This window comes from Aulonocara stuartgranti (genome assembly GCF_965226115.1).
Source record: "Aulonocara stuartgranti genome assembly, chromosome: 14".
NCBI lineage: Eukaryota > Metazoa > Chordata > Actinopteri > Cichliformes > Cichlidae > Aulonocara > Aulonocara stuartgranti.
The window spans coordinates 17,790,234-17,804,738 of NC_138950.1; the positions used below are offsets into that span (position 1 = coordinate 17,790,234).

The following is a 14,505-nucleotide window of genomic DNA, read 5'->3' on the forward strand; positions in this document are numbered from 1 at the left end:
AGCACCATGAGGGAGAGAGTGCTCTGGGATGTGATTGGAAGTCAAATATGGGGACTGTCAACATTGCTTGACAAGCCAATGTTGCGTTCACGGAGATTTGCACGGTTTCGAACCCAACCTTTGCCTTTTCTTTACCCGGCTGCACTGATCTAATGTTCCACTTTGTTTTAGTAAAGCGATCCTCCTCCTCTTCCTTGCGCATACGCAAGCGCACCACTAGGAGGCTGACTTGTCTCACGCTACCAACCATCCACCTCGCTGCTTACTGTATCTGGGTAAACGAAGCAAAAGCAGTGAGCGCGGATCTAATTGATTGTGTCAAGATTTGGGTGTCAGCGGTGAGAAGGCACTTTAATCCCGCGCTCGCAGCGAGATGGATGCGAGAAACGAGCATCTGAAGACTTTTCTCACTGACTTCCTCTCTCACAGTCTGAAGTTGGGGGAGGAAACAGGTTTGACTAAACTCCAGAGATTGTGAGAGGAGAGGGAGGCGGTGGCGGGAGGGGGTGCTCAGCAAAGTAAGCCTCGGAATAAAGACAAAAGAACTTAATATAAAGTCATTGTTAGTCTGCGTTAGAGACGTGATGCTTTTTCCGCGCGGCGCATTGGCCTAAAAGTTCTGAGGCAGAAGGAAAAGATTGTGGATGGGGAGGAGGAGGAAGGCGACATATATGGAGAAAAGAGACTGGTCTTATGATAAGTCGAGGCACGTATCTCCGCTCAACCGTGTCTTTCTGGGCTCGGAGCGCGCAGCTGCGGCGGCGGGTATTGAATTCAGATGCGACCTGTCTCTCCGCTCGGGCCGCTACAGGTGGAAATGCTCTTATCAATACAGACTGTCCGAGCCTGACTGCGGCCCGATCCGTCTCATTGACGATTTTAGGTGCCCCTGCCCTGCCTCTCCTCCCCTAGGAGCCCAATTGATTAATGTCTGGGTCACAGTGGTATTTCCATATTGATACCTCGATTGATGATGGCGCTTCAGGAACAAGCCATATTGACCAGCTGAAGAGTGATACGTTTCAAACTGTTTGGCGGAGGTATTTATGTGTAATGGGTATAACGTGGGTGAAAGCGGAGGATATCCATGATGTGCAAATGTGTATATATGACCCATTCATGCTGATTATCCTGTGTGTATGTGTGGCGCATGGAGGGGGAAAATCAATATTCCCACAATAAAAAACAGCCTGTTATAGCTACTCTTACTGCCAGTACTTATAAAGGATTGATAAGTGAGTAAAATGTAGTGTGTATGAGATGAGCTAAGAGATCAGATCCTATAAATACGCCTTACATTTTCACTGATCACAGAACAATGAGGAAAACATATTAGGATACATGGGATATGCTGATTAAAAAACATTCAAATGTCTGAAAGTAAGTCAAAGTTCTGTGTGCATGCTAGCATACATTTAATTAGCTTTTTATGAAATGAGGATCTACATAATGTAAATGTCTGCTAAGACAACTCTGGGCTTCCTGAGAGGGATTTAATATGCATTCATGCACTTAACAACTTTTTGCATATCATATCACAGTCAAAGTGACCACAGGCCAGGGAGGCCAGGGTCACACAAAGGGGCCCTTCAAAAAACAAACAAAAAAAAAAACACGGCTTATAAGGGGTGACATTAAATTTTTATAACTCCAAATGTTGGCTTAAGTTAGGTTTAACTCCAATCAGCAGCATTTGTCTGCTACAAAAGAAGAAGGCGGTGAGAAAAACACGTGCCAATCAGTAATTTGATAAATGGCTTATTACAGCTAGATGAGACAGCTAACCGAGCTTCAAATAAGCTAAATCATCTGTGCCCAATTTGTAAGTGCATCTTTAAGAGAGGCGGGGATCACTTAGAGGGAAACCAGGGAACACTGAAAGAAGAAGCAACAGCTGTCACGCGGTTACAGTGCTACAAAATGTCATGAAGCCCGGTGCGAGTTTTGTTGCCACATTTTGCCATTCTGAATTTCCTTCGCCCCATGTTTACACGGCTTTGCCTTTGCAGCTGTGTGATCATATTCCTGCGAGTCCACCATGTTTTTCCAAAAGTGGCTATTTTTTTGGGTTTTTTCTTCATCGTGCCAAGAGCGCGCACCTCATAATACAGAACAACTCCGCCGAGGGCCCGGAGTTGTGAACCCAATTTTGCAGACGCCCTAATTTAAAGCATAGGGAGACAACAACGTGATTCTGTGAGGCTTGTTCTGCTTGTTGTAGAGATTACTTTGGAGGCAGAGGGCATTGTGTGAAGATGATAGTCAGTGATGAATTTTAAAAAAAGCACTGGGCAGAACTGATCCTACTTTATACTTTGAGGGTCAGTGGTCGAAACAGGCGCTCAGCCTTCAGGTCCTTGTGACAAGGATCAGGGGCCCCAATGTATATCTGCTGATTACATCTCCTGAAGTGGAAAAAATGCAAATAATAAATGTATGAGCAACGTGCTTGTTTTTTTACTTGATTAATTATGCCGTTTAATTCCAGATCCACCACGCTGCTCCACCGTATAATTTCCCAGTGGTCTTGGCTGTTTCTTCTCTCACATGCGCTCTCTCCTTTTTTCTTCATTGCAAAATGAATCATGGATCCAACCGTCTGTACTCGGGGGAGAGCGGCGAGCTGGCGAACGGGCTGACCAATCATGAGCATCAGAGGCAGACACACAGACGCACGGAGCCTTTTGTTGTGCGCCGCGCTCATTGAGTTAGAAGACAACTACGGATTTGGCCGGAAGAAAATTAAAAGATGGGAGTGTAAGGAGACCAAATAGCTGACTTCATCCAAGTTCGTCGATCTGTTTTCTCTATTTTGTTACATTAACTCTCCTCCTCCTCCCTCTGTACTTTCCAGCTTATCCAATCAGGCTGACCAGTATGTGTTTATTAGAGTGGGTGGTGGGGTTTCAGTGCCAATCATAATGTCACCTGGTGAGCCGAATGCTCTTCTATTCCCAGCCCGGCCAACCTTCTTTCAGCCTCTTGACAGTTCCAGGTTAGCCCTTTTTCCTCTCTTCCTTGCCCCTCCTCTTCTCTTCCCTCCAGCTTTCCTCTCCAGCTCTCCCAGGGGCCCCACTGAGAATACTGCTCAGATCCAGGCCTCTGAGCCCCAAAGCCGGTCCTAATCCTCTGCATCGATCGTCCTGAGAATTTCCTCCCCTGCACAGCAGGGCCCGCTCACCGGCACTCACACTCCTCGACCCTGAACAGGCAGCACTTTATGGGTAGACACATGGAAAAGGCGCACTGCCTTTGTCTTCTCAGCAGATGGGTCTTGTTGATGTTATGTGTGTTATTAGGCGGTTATGGCAGGCTGTGCTTTGCTCCTGGGAGAACTGATGCTGCTGCCTCTCCAAATTCAGTTAGACTTGTCTGTGACTGGCTTGATGAACTCTCAGTATCTCAAACTGAAACATCTATACTGTTTTCTGACTGCAAGTTGTGTTCCAGTCAGAAATGATTCAAAAGTGAGTCAGAAGGGATTTCCAACTACAAATACACCCGGAGGAAGTGTAGCATGAAAGCAAAAGACATCCAATTTCATTTGTTTGGACAAACACATATTATGGTTCCTTATTCACAAAGGGTTGCCAAAACAGGTAGCTCTGCATATTAATTTGACAGATTTTTATGCTGGATGCACTTCCTGAGGCAACTCTAAAGAAATTTGTGTCTCCTCCCAGCCACGAACCGAGGCTCTTTCATTGGTTAGGCAAATGTGTAAACCACTACACTGTGGAGCCACATCCTCATAGATCCACTGTCTACTGATAAATGTAGTAAACACAAATGAGGCATAACTTTTTTTGTTGTGCAGTATTTTCGTAATTTCAGCAAATGATAATGATAAATAACAATAGACAAATAATAAAGATGAGTCACAATGAGAGATAAAGTATACCTCAACATTTAGATGACAAAGATTTGAAACTCAGAGAGTTTCAGGGGCCCTCCTTAAAACTGAGGTCTCTGTGCTGTTCTTTTTGATACTGGGGTTTGTGGTATCATCACATTAACAACTAAACAGACCTTTAAGATCTTTAGATAAAAAAAAGATTATAAGTTCAATGTTGGAAATCTACATGTATCATCTATCTCTAAGTGACCTGTCTAATTTATCGAAATTTGCTTTCTCCAAAGAAATTCATTCCAAGAACAGGCTTCTTAACACAAAAAGAACCCCTAAATTTCATCTCAGGATCAGCATGTAGCTACATGAACGAGATTATGCACAATTCAACTGGAAAGGCTGTGTACCAAAGAATCCTTTGTTCAAGTAGGAGCATTGCACCTGAACTACTGTTTGTCCGTTGACCATGTAGGCAAACCAGAATACTTGGAGGAATGCGTGCTAGAGAGATGAATCAAAGATAGAGTTGTTCAGTCATAGTAGCAGTAGACATGTTTGGTACAGATCAAAGAACAGCATTTCAGGAGAAGAACCCAATAACAGCTTTGAATCATGGTAGTGGAAATGCTGTGCTTTAGGGTTGCTTCACTGCCTTAGGGACTGGTAAAAAGGAAGTATAGGCAAGAAACCCTTTAGATATCTCGCAACTAAAGGGATTTTCTATTAAGGAGTGGTTAAAAAAAATCAGTGCCAGAGACTGGTGGGAAAAATACCTTCAAAAAGTGACTTCTGACCACTAGTGTACTTGCATGTCATTTTTAGGCGTGGGTCAAATCTGTCCAAATATGTTCAAGACTCCCACTATTTGCAAATGAAACTGCCTTTTAATGGAGGCAGTGGAAAGACTATAAATTAGCTTGCCTAATGATGTGTACAGGTTTGACAGACCACTGAACAAAAACACTGTAGACTATATGAGTAGAAAACTTATACATAATCAACTGTGGTGTCACTGCTGTCATCTGTAAGGGCAGTGGGGTTAGATCTGACTTGAATGTTGGGAAGCACTGTGTTAGCAACACCAGATAAGTTTGAACGGTGCAGTTCATTGCTGGAAACAGCTACACTTTGAGGAATTTAAAACATAGATCTCCTGGCATAAGGATAGACCGTATTTTCATGCGCAAAGATGGAGTAATGGAAGGTGGTGCATGCTATACAACTCTGCTGGAAGATGAGAAAGTATCATTGCTAGAGGCCTCCTGGGAAAGCTCCAACCAACAGTCTATCCTGCGTAACATACTTGTTCATAATTTATTTACGCGGAAAGCTTCCCTTGGACTCTGCTGTGTGTCTTTTTACTGCAAGTGTGGAGGTTTTTGAGAGGTATTTTCCTGTATTTCTGTGCTCTTGTGAACAAGACCGGCAAGGCTATGTATCCAGTGAAATAGTAGATGATTAGACCTCATGCTTTATTAACACATTTGCTGTGTGGTTGGCATGCTAACTTCATCCCGATCATGAACGAGAGGGAAAATCTGGAACATTTGGCCCTCGTCAAAATTTGACTCCCTGGGCCAGTTAGAGAATCACTTTCTATACTGGCATTTAACACCAAGTACAGATGGTAATGTATCAATACTCTTTTTAACGGCGCTCAGAGCCACATTGGTGAATCAGCACGAGGAATATATCTGGCAATATCAGTTTGCAGCCCTTCTTGGGTAAATAATTTCTGTTCAATTGGGGTTTGGTACATTCTCACAATATACTGCAGAGTCATCTTTAATCTGCATTTGGATTTTATTGATAGGGTTATAAAGTATTTAACAGTTACCTTTACCCTCTCTGCCCGTTGTCTTCTCCTGCTTTTTTCTCTTATTCACTAGCCTGTTTTTCTGCCTGAACTGACTGAAGACCCTTAGCCTTCACACTCATGTTCACACACCCTATTTTGCTAGTATTTCCCTCTATCTCTTTACACCCGTCTATACTTTAGCGCTCCGCTCTTTCCTCTCATATGGTTCCTTTCCTGGCATCTGCTTCCTTCCCTCCTGTACTCTCTTCCCATTTTACCCTTGCTCTTCTTGCTCTCCTCTTGTCCGCTCCCTCCCACCCTGCCTTCTCTCCACTCTCCCTCTTTCTCTTTATTAATTTATTGGGTTGTTATTCTCCTTGCCTGGCTCTGCTAATGAAGGCAGGATGCAGATGAGGGCGAAGGTCATCTCCGCAGCGATCGACCCCACCGCCCTGCAGCATGGCACTCTGACTGGCACAGGTCAGTGGCAGCTGTCAATCAAAATGCACGCATGCGTGCACCCATTCACGTGCACACAAGCACTCACGCACACTACCATTAAAATAAATTCACACATAAAGATAACAGCTATGTTGTATGACAGTTAACAATTTATAATTACCCCTCCAAAATCAGATATCATTAGATTAAGGTAATTTTACAGCAGTGGTCTTTGACACATTCTTATGAAACAGTATCCTTATTTTAGGTGATTTGTTTGTGGTCTCAGACTTAAATTTGAATATGTTTCAGGCCTTTAAAACATAGAATATCACTCGCAAAACTTATTAGTGAAAAGTGGGATGTACTCAAACCACTCCACAAACTAGCCAAACCTTTGGACTCCGAAAGATCAGAAGCGTAAATGAGCATCTGTAAACATCATCACAACCTTAATAAAGGTAGGATTTATTTAACTAATATCTTTCTCACTGAAATTCTCACTATTCTGACTTCAAACTTTTATCTATGTTTGCTGAAATGAAACACCAGCTACATGTCAGCTGTTTCTGCACAGAAGGAAAAATAATGCATGATCTGGTCTGTTGTCTCAGATATTCATGTTTCTCGGAGAATAAAATGTATCCACTTTTTTAATTTTCCAAATTTCACTGGTTCAGTATTTCACTTTTGTCTTAGGTGTACCTTGTGCTTAATGCTAGCAACTGAATGTTAGCCTGCTAACATGCTAATGTAGTGCAAAAATGCTGAACCTAGCCACTCAGGCCTACACACTGGCAACACATCTGGGAACCACCGCTCACTAGAGTGAAATGTGTATTTCCTTGCTGATTGTGAGGGGTTGCTGGAGACTGCTGGCAGTTACTATGAAATGACTTGCTTCAGCCCTGGTGTGAAGCTGATTGCAAAGATGTAAACAGTACTACACGGAAAACCTCATTGCGATTGCTTTAGTTGCTGACTGGTCACTTCAAATGCCTGTGGTTTATATGGAAGAAGTCTGCAAACTGCTCTTTTAGCTGTATTCAAATTTTAAAAATTGCAACCCAAACCAGAAACAGAGTCCAATTATTCACCCGCATGTTGTGACTTTTGAAATTTATCAGCTGTAGCAGCAAGGCACAACTTTTGCTTTTAATGCGAATTTGTTAATTAATTAACCTTAATTTAAAATTTCACTATAGCTTAGAGAGTAAATGAATGTTTACAGACAAGTTGGCATCTTCCATGCATGTACAGGTGACCACTGCAATCTGCTAGCAACCAACCCAATTTCAAGGAGGTTTTTGGTAAAACGTCTTTATTCCAATCAAATTCATTGAATGACATTCAAATATATCTTAAAGATATACATTTAAATGTAAATATGTATAGATGCAGATATAAATGTAAATATAAAGTTCTTTATGTGGCAGAAAAATAGGTGTGGCTGTTAGGTAATGAACAAGGAATCTCTTGGGGTGTGTTGTAGGAAGTGGACTGAAACTGACTTTACTCCTACAGCACCCATGCTATCTTGCTTAGATAGAGCGCTTTAGGTTGAAGTTGTAAAATGTTGCTTTTTTTGTTTCTTTCTTTGGGTTTTGTTTGTCTGGCACTGGGATTCTGTGGGCTTTTTAGGCGGGGCATTCATGGAATGGGGCTGCTCACTATACCTTTAGGTCTTTGCCAAGGCGCTGACCCAATGCCATGACAAAGACCATGCATCACTGCGAAAACCTGGGCAGTCATGCAGGCTGTGTTGTCCTGCAATGGGATGCTATTTTGTGGCGGTGGTGTTGCTATTGGGGATTTACATGTGGTGTGCATCTGTGTTTAAGTGTTTAGTTCATGTCAAAGTAACATTCATGAATGCCATGAATACCCAAGTCATCCCAGGAGAATATTGTGTTATATTAAGATTATTAATTTTATTCACTTTGTGGTTTTTGATCATGCAAAGATACTCACATGATCTTTCACTTAACACAGCTCATACATCTTTGCCTCCACAGGTTGACGTGTTACACCCCTGTTAAAGTGCCTAATCCTCGCCCTGCTGTTCATTGGCCTTGACATTGTGAAGACCTTTGGACTGCTGCTCCACGAAATTCCATATCTGAGCACTCCGAAGCATTTACAACCCCTGCTCTTCATCACACCATGTCAGGAGGCTGTGCGTATGTGTGTTTGTAGATGCACTCTGTGTTCAGACATCTTGTATGCATGTCAATGTTGTTCATTGTTATTGTTGTGGGTTTATTTGTGTGCTCAGCCATGTTCTTGAGTGTGTTCACCTGCATCTGGGCTCCTGTGAATGTGCATGAGTGTACAGCTATCACAAACACACGCACACACCCAAAACACGGACACACACACACACATATCTCTATTAGCAGTATAGTAGTGTTAACAGTGTTCTGCCATGCGTGAACCTCCCCACCTTTCCCTCATATCTATGCAAAGCTGGGGTCCTGTCAATCAGTCACCTTGGTGACATAGAGCCCCACCTCCCCAATTAGAGCTGACAGGGCAGGATTAGGAGGGGGGCGGGCCCCCACCGACCTGCCTACGTGTCAATCACGCGCCGGGCATCCACACGCCTGTTTACTGTCAGATCCCATCTCCGTCTGTCAGACTGCACGGCAACCGTCGCCCAGGGAGGAGAGGAGGAGGGTTGTGGGAGAAGGAGAGGGGGGGAGGAGGAGATCTGATCGGAATTAACTATGCTTCTCCCCACAGACCGGCCGTGCTTTTAATTCATGAAAGGGATGAGAGGAAAGTGGGAAGAGAGAGGGAGTGATGGAGGGAGGAGAGCATTTAAAACCCAGAGCAGGGCCTTCTTTAGAAGTTTTCAGAGTGATGTTTCTTCTCTCCCTGACAATCACTTTTCTCACCCCAACTCTTCCACTCGTCTTTCTCCCAGACTTCTTCACTCAGCGATACCTTAGTGGCGATATTGTTGTAAAGGTGTTGTTTTTTTACCCCGGCTGTTTTTAATTCACCCAAATGGGTGTTCGTATTTTTCGACTCAGAGAGTTAAGGTCAATTTTATTTAGTTCTGTACATGCTCATGCAAATTTGTGTCTCTGTTTCAGTACATGTCTTGGGGTTAGGGTCCTGCCTACACACCTACAGTAAGTGAATACATAATGCAATTCTGCTCCTCAGATTGTGTGCTCTAAAGCAGCATCACGCATTTAGAGTTGACACAATGCTAATGAGTGTGTGTTTGTGTGGCTCTCTGTTCACTTCGCTGTGTGTATTTCTTCTTTTTTGGGTCTCTGGTGGTGGCCTACCTTTGACCTTGTTGCCCTTACTCTAATCCTTTAGCAAATGAGGACTGTTTAGGGCTAAAGAGGGGGTTTGAGGGTCTGCATCAAGACACTGTTTTAGGATTAGAGGAGCAGAGTGAAGGTCTTGGGGGTTATTAGGATAGAAGTAGAGGGAAACAATAGATTGTATTGGAGGAGGAGGAAGGATATTATCAGCACTGTGCCCGTCACTAACGTTTTTATATCTCATACAACAAAGCTGTGTTTCTGACTCCCTCATTTTTGTTTATGTGTCAGTTAGCAGAATCAAAATGTGCTTAATTCCTTTCAGTCAAATTTTTAAAAAAGTTACAGCATCATTAAGAATACTCTTTTTCTGGTATAGAGAGCTCCAATATGGGGCCACTTTTCAACAACTTTCACCTGTGCACTTATAGTCAACATTCCTAACACGATTCATATATTTCCATATGAGCTTAACCTATTTTTGCTTGACTAGAACATTTTGTACACTAAAAGAAAGCATTATTCCTTATTATTACAGTATTATTACATTATTTCATGTCATTGACTGCCATATTGTTCTTGTAATCATGCTTGCGTGAACTGCTGCTAGTATGCATCATGAAAATGTGATCATGTTTAGGCCAAAATTAATTAAAAAAATTAACTCTTCACCGTAATGCAAACACATCTCTGGCATATCTCAGCTAACTTCCCATAACTCATAGACCATAAGTTTGGCATTAGTTTTTGTTAAATTATATTCAGTGGAGATTGGATCTGTTAAAAACAACTTCACATTTTTCATCTTGACATCGCCTGTCACCTGTTGGTTTGTGGGTGCACGTTGCAGCCTCAACTTTAATTCACTAGCACTGTCACAGTTTGCACAGCAAAATGCATTTTGCAAACTATATGTGGCCACTGCACACACTCACACACGAGTGGCACAGCAAGCCATATTATTTATTGAGGTAATTCCATTTAAAATAATTCACAAGACATATAAACTATAAACTTGATCCACTTTTAAGTTCAGTGAAAAAAGAAGGCAGCTAGCCTGTTTTGGCATCCACCTGCCACTTAAAGGGGCAAATAATTATTTGTCAAATTTAAAACATTTATAAAATAAATTACCCTCCTTTATAAGTGTAGCCATGGGAATGAAAATATGTTTTTTGTAATTTGCTATTAACCTGCTTATTTCTGCTCAGAGGTATTTGAACATTTGTGGTAATAGTCTGTGTGAGCATTTGGGGTTCTGCAGTTTGTGGCTCCTCTGCATTGACCCAAGAAGGTTGCTGCTTGGTTTCTGCACTCTCTTTCGCTCTGCAAAAAAAAAAAAATATATATATATACATATATCTCAGATATATTCAGGGTGAATTAACAAATGCTTATTTTGAAGAAACTGTTTGTCAGCTATCATGCCATGTGCTGCTGACAGGCATAGATGCATCCTGTCATTTGCGCCGATAACCGTATGCTCTCGGTGTTTGTTGGTAGCAGGCGTATGTGGGTTAAACATGTTTGTGTGTGTCTGTGTGTGTGTGTTTGCATTTGAGATGCAGGGTTGTGTCTGAGATGCAGCTCAGGTGTCTGTTGGTGTCTGTTGAACGACCTCGCTGCAGGGAACAGGCTATCAGGCTGAGATGGAGGCTATCATGTTAATTACTTTACACACACCCTGCCAGCCAAGCGTGCAACACAAGTGCTGAGCTCACACACACACGGACACGTACACGCAAACGCACTGGCACACGCACCTGAGTACATACACAATTAAGCGCGCACACCGATACGCACAAAATCATCCGTCTTTTCCTTTCATTTTGTCGTTTCTCTGTCTTCCTCCCTTTCGCTGTTTGAAGGCCTTGGACATCAATTCCCTTTTGCTTTCAAGAAAGATTGTTTTATATTCTAATCAATTCAACTCTGTCCTGTGAAATTAATTGACATTCATTCAATGATTTGAAATTCCTCCGAGGCTGTTCTTTTGTTTCAGCCTGTCAGTGAGCTGCAAGTGAGATCGGGCTAAATGTTTTGTCATCTCACACTCCAGGGTAAACTGCTCCAAAGCATGAGCCCGAGGTCAGTTTAACCTCCTCACAGTCCCGTCTCCCGCTGCCTTTACAGTTTGCGAAGGGGATAGGGGAGGGGGATTCAGGATCAGAAACTTGGGTGAAGCCCATTCTTCAGTGGCAGCCTTCATATGTCTGCTCAGGACTATATTTTTTCAGAATCATGTCAGGGGTTTGAAAGGAGGTGTCCAGAGCGCCCGGGCCGAGGAAACAGAGGAGCTGGGGCAGGTTGATGCCTTTAGTTAAATGATGGTGGCACGCAGAGGGATTGCTTTGGGAAGTTGTCATCCATCATGATTTTAGAATGACTCAAAGCTGCACTCGGCTTTTTGGGGTTATGGTCTGCGATCTGTGATTGATGTGAAATGTGTGTGTTTGTTGTGTGTTGGAGAGAGGAGTGAAAAAGAGACTGTGTGTATTTATTTGCTGAAATAAGTTAAGATTGCCCTGTAGTTAAAGACTTCTTCTGGAGAAGTTTAATTTCTTCTCTTTTTGTTTGTTTTGTTTTGTTAAAGAAGCTGATGGATTAAAGTCACTCAAAATCAAATGATAACGACTCTCACAATGTGGCAAATTGTCTATACCTACTCATTGTTAAACGCAGTTCATCGCATGCCTTTTCCTGTGCATGCGTCTGTCCGCTGTTGTATTTCTTTTTTTTTGTTTTATGTCTGTCCCATTTGGATCTTTAGCCATCAGAATTGTTGTCTGAGGCCAAGAAAGATGCCTGGCAGATTTACTTTACCAAGTGCATCATCATGGCCTTGCCATATTGGTCCATTGGATTGACATTTATTTTAATTATGTATTTATTTTAATTTTATTTTCGGTTGTTACAGACGGGACAGACATGACTGGGGGATAGGACAGGGAGAAAGAAAGAATGAAAGAAAGAGAGGGAGAGAAAGAAAAATAGAGCAGAGAAGAGATGTTGAGAAAGGGGGGGAAAAAAAGAAAAACAAACAAACAAAAAAAGATGTTTTATTTGTTTAAGCTGAAGCATCTTGTCTGTCTTTTCCTTTCTCCTGCTTCTTTTTCCAGGTCCAAGTCTCACCCAAGTTAATTCTTCAATTAGTGCGATCCCAATATTCTGGAGAGATCATGGAGAGGGGCTCTTCCAATCAATGTCCAATTAACCAGGCTCTCAGAGAAGACGGGGGATGACCGCTCAAGCAGTTTTAGAAAAGACAGGGTTAGGGTGAAGGCAGAGGTTCAGAGGAGAAGGTGGAAAAAGGAGGGAATGGGGGCAGCTTGAAAGAGCGCTTAAAAGATGGTGAGAAGAAAGGATTCAACGTCTGTAAGTGGGTGGGGGTGAGAAGGGAGCATTGGGGTCTGAGGAGGTGGGTGTAGATGTTAGATGCTCAATCAAGTTGTGTGAGGACAGTGTAATTAATCCACTGAAGATGTCTGATTGCAGATGACTTTGGGAATACCAGAGTGGTGGCTGGGCCTGAGGGAAGGGGGAGGGCCGGAACAAGATGGATGCGGGGATGCAGGGAGAGGAAAAGCGGAAGGGCAAACAGAGAGAGAGAGTGAGATTAATCGAGACATGGGAGATACAGTACCTTTTAAATGAGAAGGATGAGTTTCAGTGACAATGTAAAAAAAAATAAAAGTAAAGAAAAAAAAGGGGGGGGATTGATCATGTGCGGGCTAGGTCGACCATCACTCACAGCGCCGTGGGGGATAAAGACCTCCACCACCAGAAGTCACATGTATGTAAAGGAAGAAGCACGAGGCTTCATGCTCACTTAACTCCGACTTTCTCGCTGCTGAAACACTTTCCTACGAGATAAATGGGTGTCTATCCTGTTCTAATGCTAATATGCTTTTAAGGTACTATTAGCTGGCAGAGGTTTGCTTTTATTTAATGGACTATTAATTTGTTTGAATGCATTTTGTCTCTGTGGCTACAGTACAGAGTTGTCTTGGCTTAAGCTCAGCTCTTGAGCGGCACGTGATTTACTTACCCAGAGCTATTTGGAGGCTAAGCCTTTATAATCTAATTAAATTTGATAAAGCTGAGCAATCATTAGAATATTATGGTGAGTACTCATCATACTGATAAGGTGATTTCGTTTTATTGTTATTAAATATATTTATTAAGGTTTTTTTTTTTTTTTGCATTGCTGTTGGAATATGTTTCAGACTGCATACACTTTGTTGCAGAAGCCCGTGTGGGTTATAGAAAAGCAAATGTTTGTTGTTTTCACAAAGACCGTGATGGTAAACTGTGATGGATTTTCACAAGGCGTCAGTTCATGCGCAGGCTGGTAGAAATTGCTGACAAAAGTTGGATCCTCAAAATGTTTGACTTCTTTCATGGCAGAGAAGATGGGCTGAGTCAAAGGCCCCTTTTCCCCTCTTGACAGCTCACTTCAAATGTGTGTACATGTGGCAGACGGAATAGTCTGTAGTTAGGAAGATAGTGATTTATGTCTACTACTTTTGTTTCAAATTGTGTTTTTTATGTTAAATATGGGGGTTTGTTTCCCCCCCCATATTTTTATAAAAAAGTATGCTGTGATGGCTGGACTAGAAAAGTCTTGTATTAAACTTGCTTAATATAACAAATTGAATTTAAATGAAACAACTGCTCTGATTCTCCCTACTTTCAGCTTTGACTTAATTGCTATGTTTATAATTAATTAAAAATGTAACAATTGCATAATTTGGGGACTTTAGGGGAAGTGCAAAATAGCAAGTTAAATACCCATTTAAGACTCATTTTTCAACAACATTTGAATGAACTGGAATAACTTGTCACTCACTAAAACATTCAGAACTTGTAGTAATGCGTCTCTGCACTTGTGCACTGAAGGTTTTGTGTTTGGGACCAAAACTGACTTCTCAACATGTCTCAAAATGATGTTCTATGTGTGACGTGTGCACAGTGAAGATCTCTGCAGAACCATGTAATCGATGTAGAAGCCAGAATGCTTCCATTTAATAGTAATTAATAATTTAATAGTATTTTTTGTTCATCAGTTAAAATCAGATATAGATACAGTCGCTGAATTCAGAATTATTTTACTTAAAATTACCAGGTCCTGGTTT

General features: G+C 42.0%; 1 protein-coding gene across 14 annotated transcripts in view; it reads left to right on the forward strand.

Annotated features, from left to right (window-relative positions):
* Positions 1-260: 260 nt before the first annotated feature.
* The window catches only part of npas1 (neuronal PAS domain protein 1), a 66,828-nt gene continuing 52,583 nt past the window's right edge, over positions 261-14,505 (forward strand). For 3 of the 14 annotated variants that reach the window (XM_082503304.1, XM_082503309.1, XM_082503306.1), the window contains exons 1-4: positions 2,820-2,995; positions 6,048-6,128; positions 8,105-8,265; positions 9,188-9,226. The gene's annotated coding sequence lies outside the window, so the exon portion shown is untranslated. Of the gene's footprint in view, positions 2,789-2,819; positions 2,996-6,047; positions 6,129-6,207; positions 6,551-8,104; positions 8,270-9,187; positions 9,227-14,505 lie in introns of those variants that run through there. The other 11 variants (XM_082503305.1, XM_082503310.1, XM_082503316.1 and 8 more) reach the window with 8 other exon arrangements.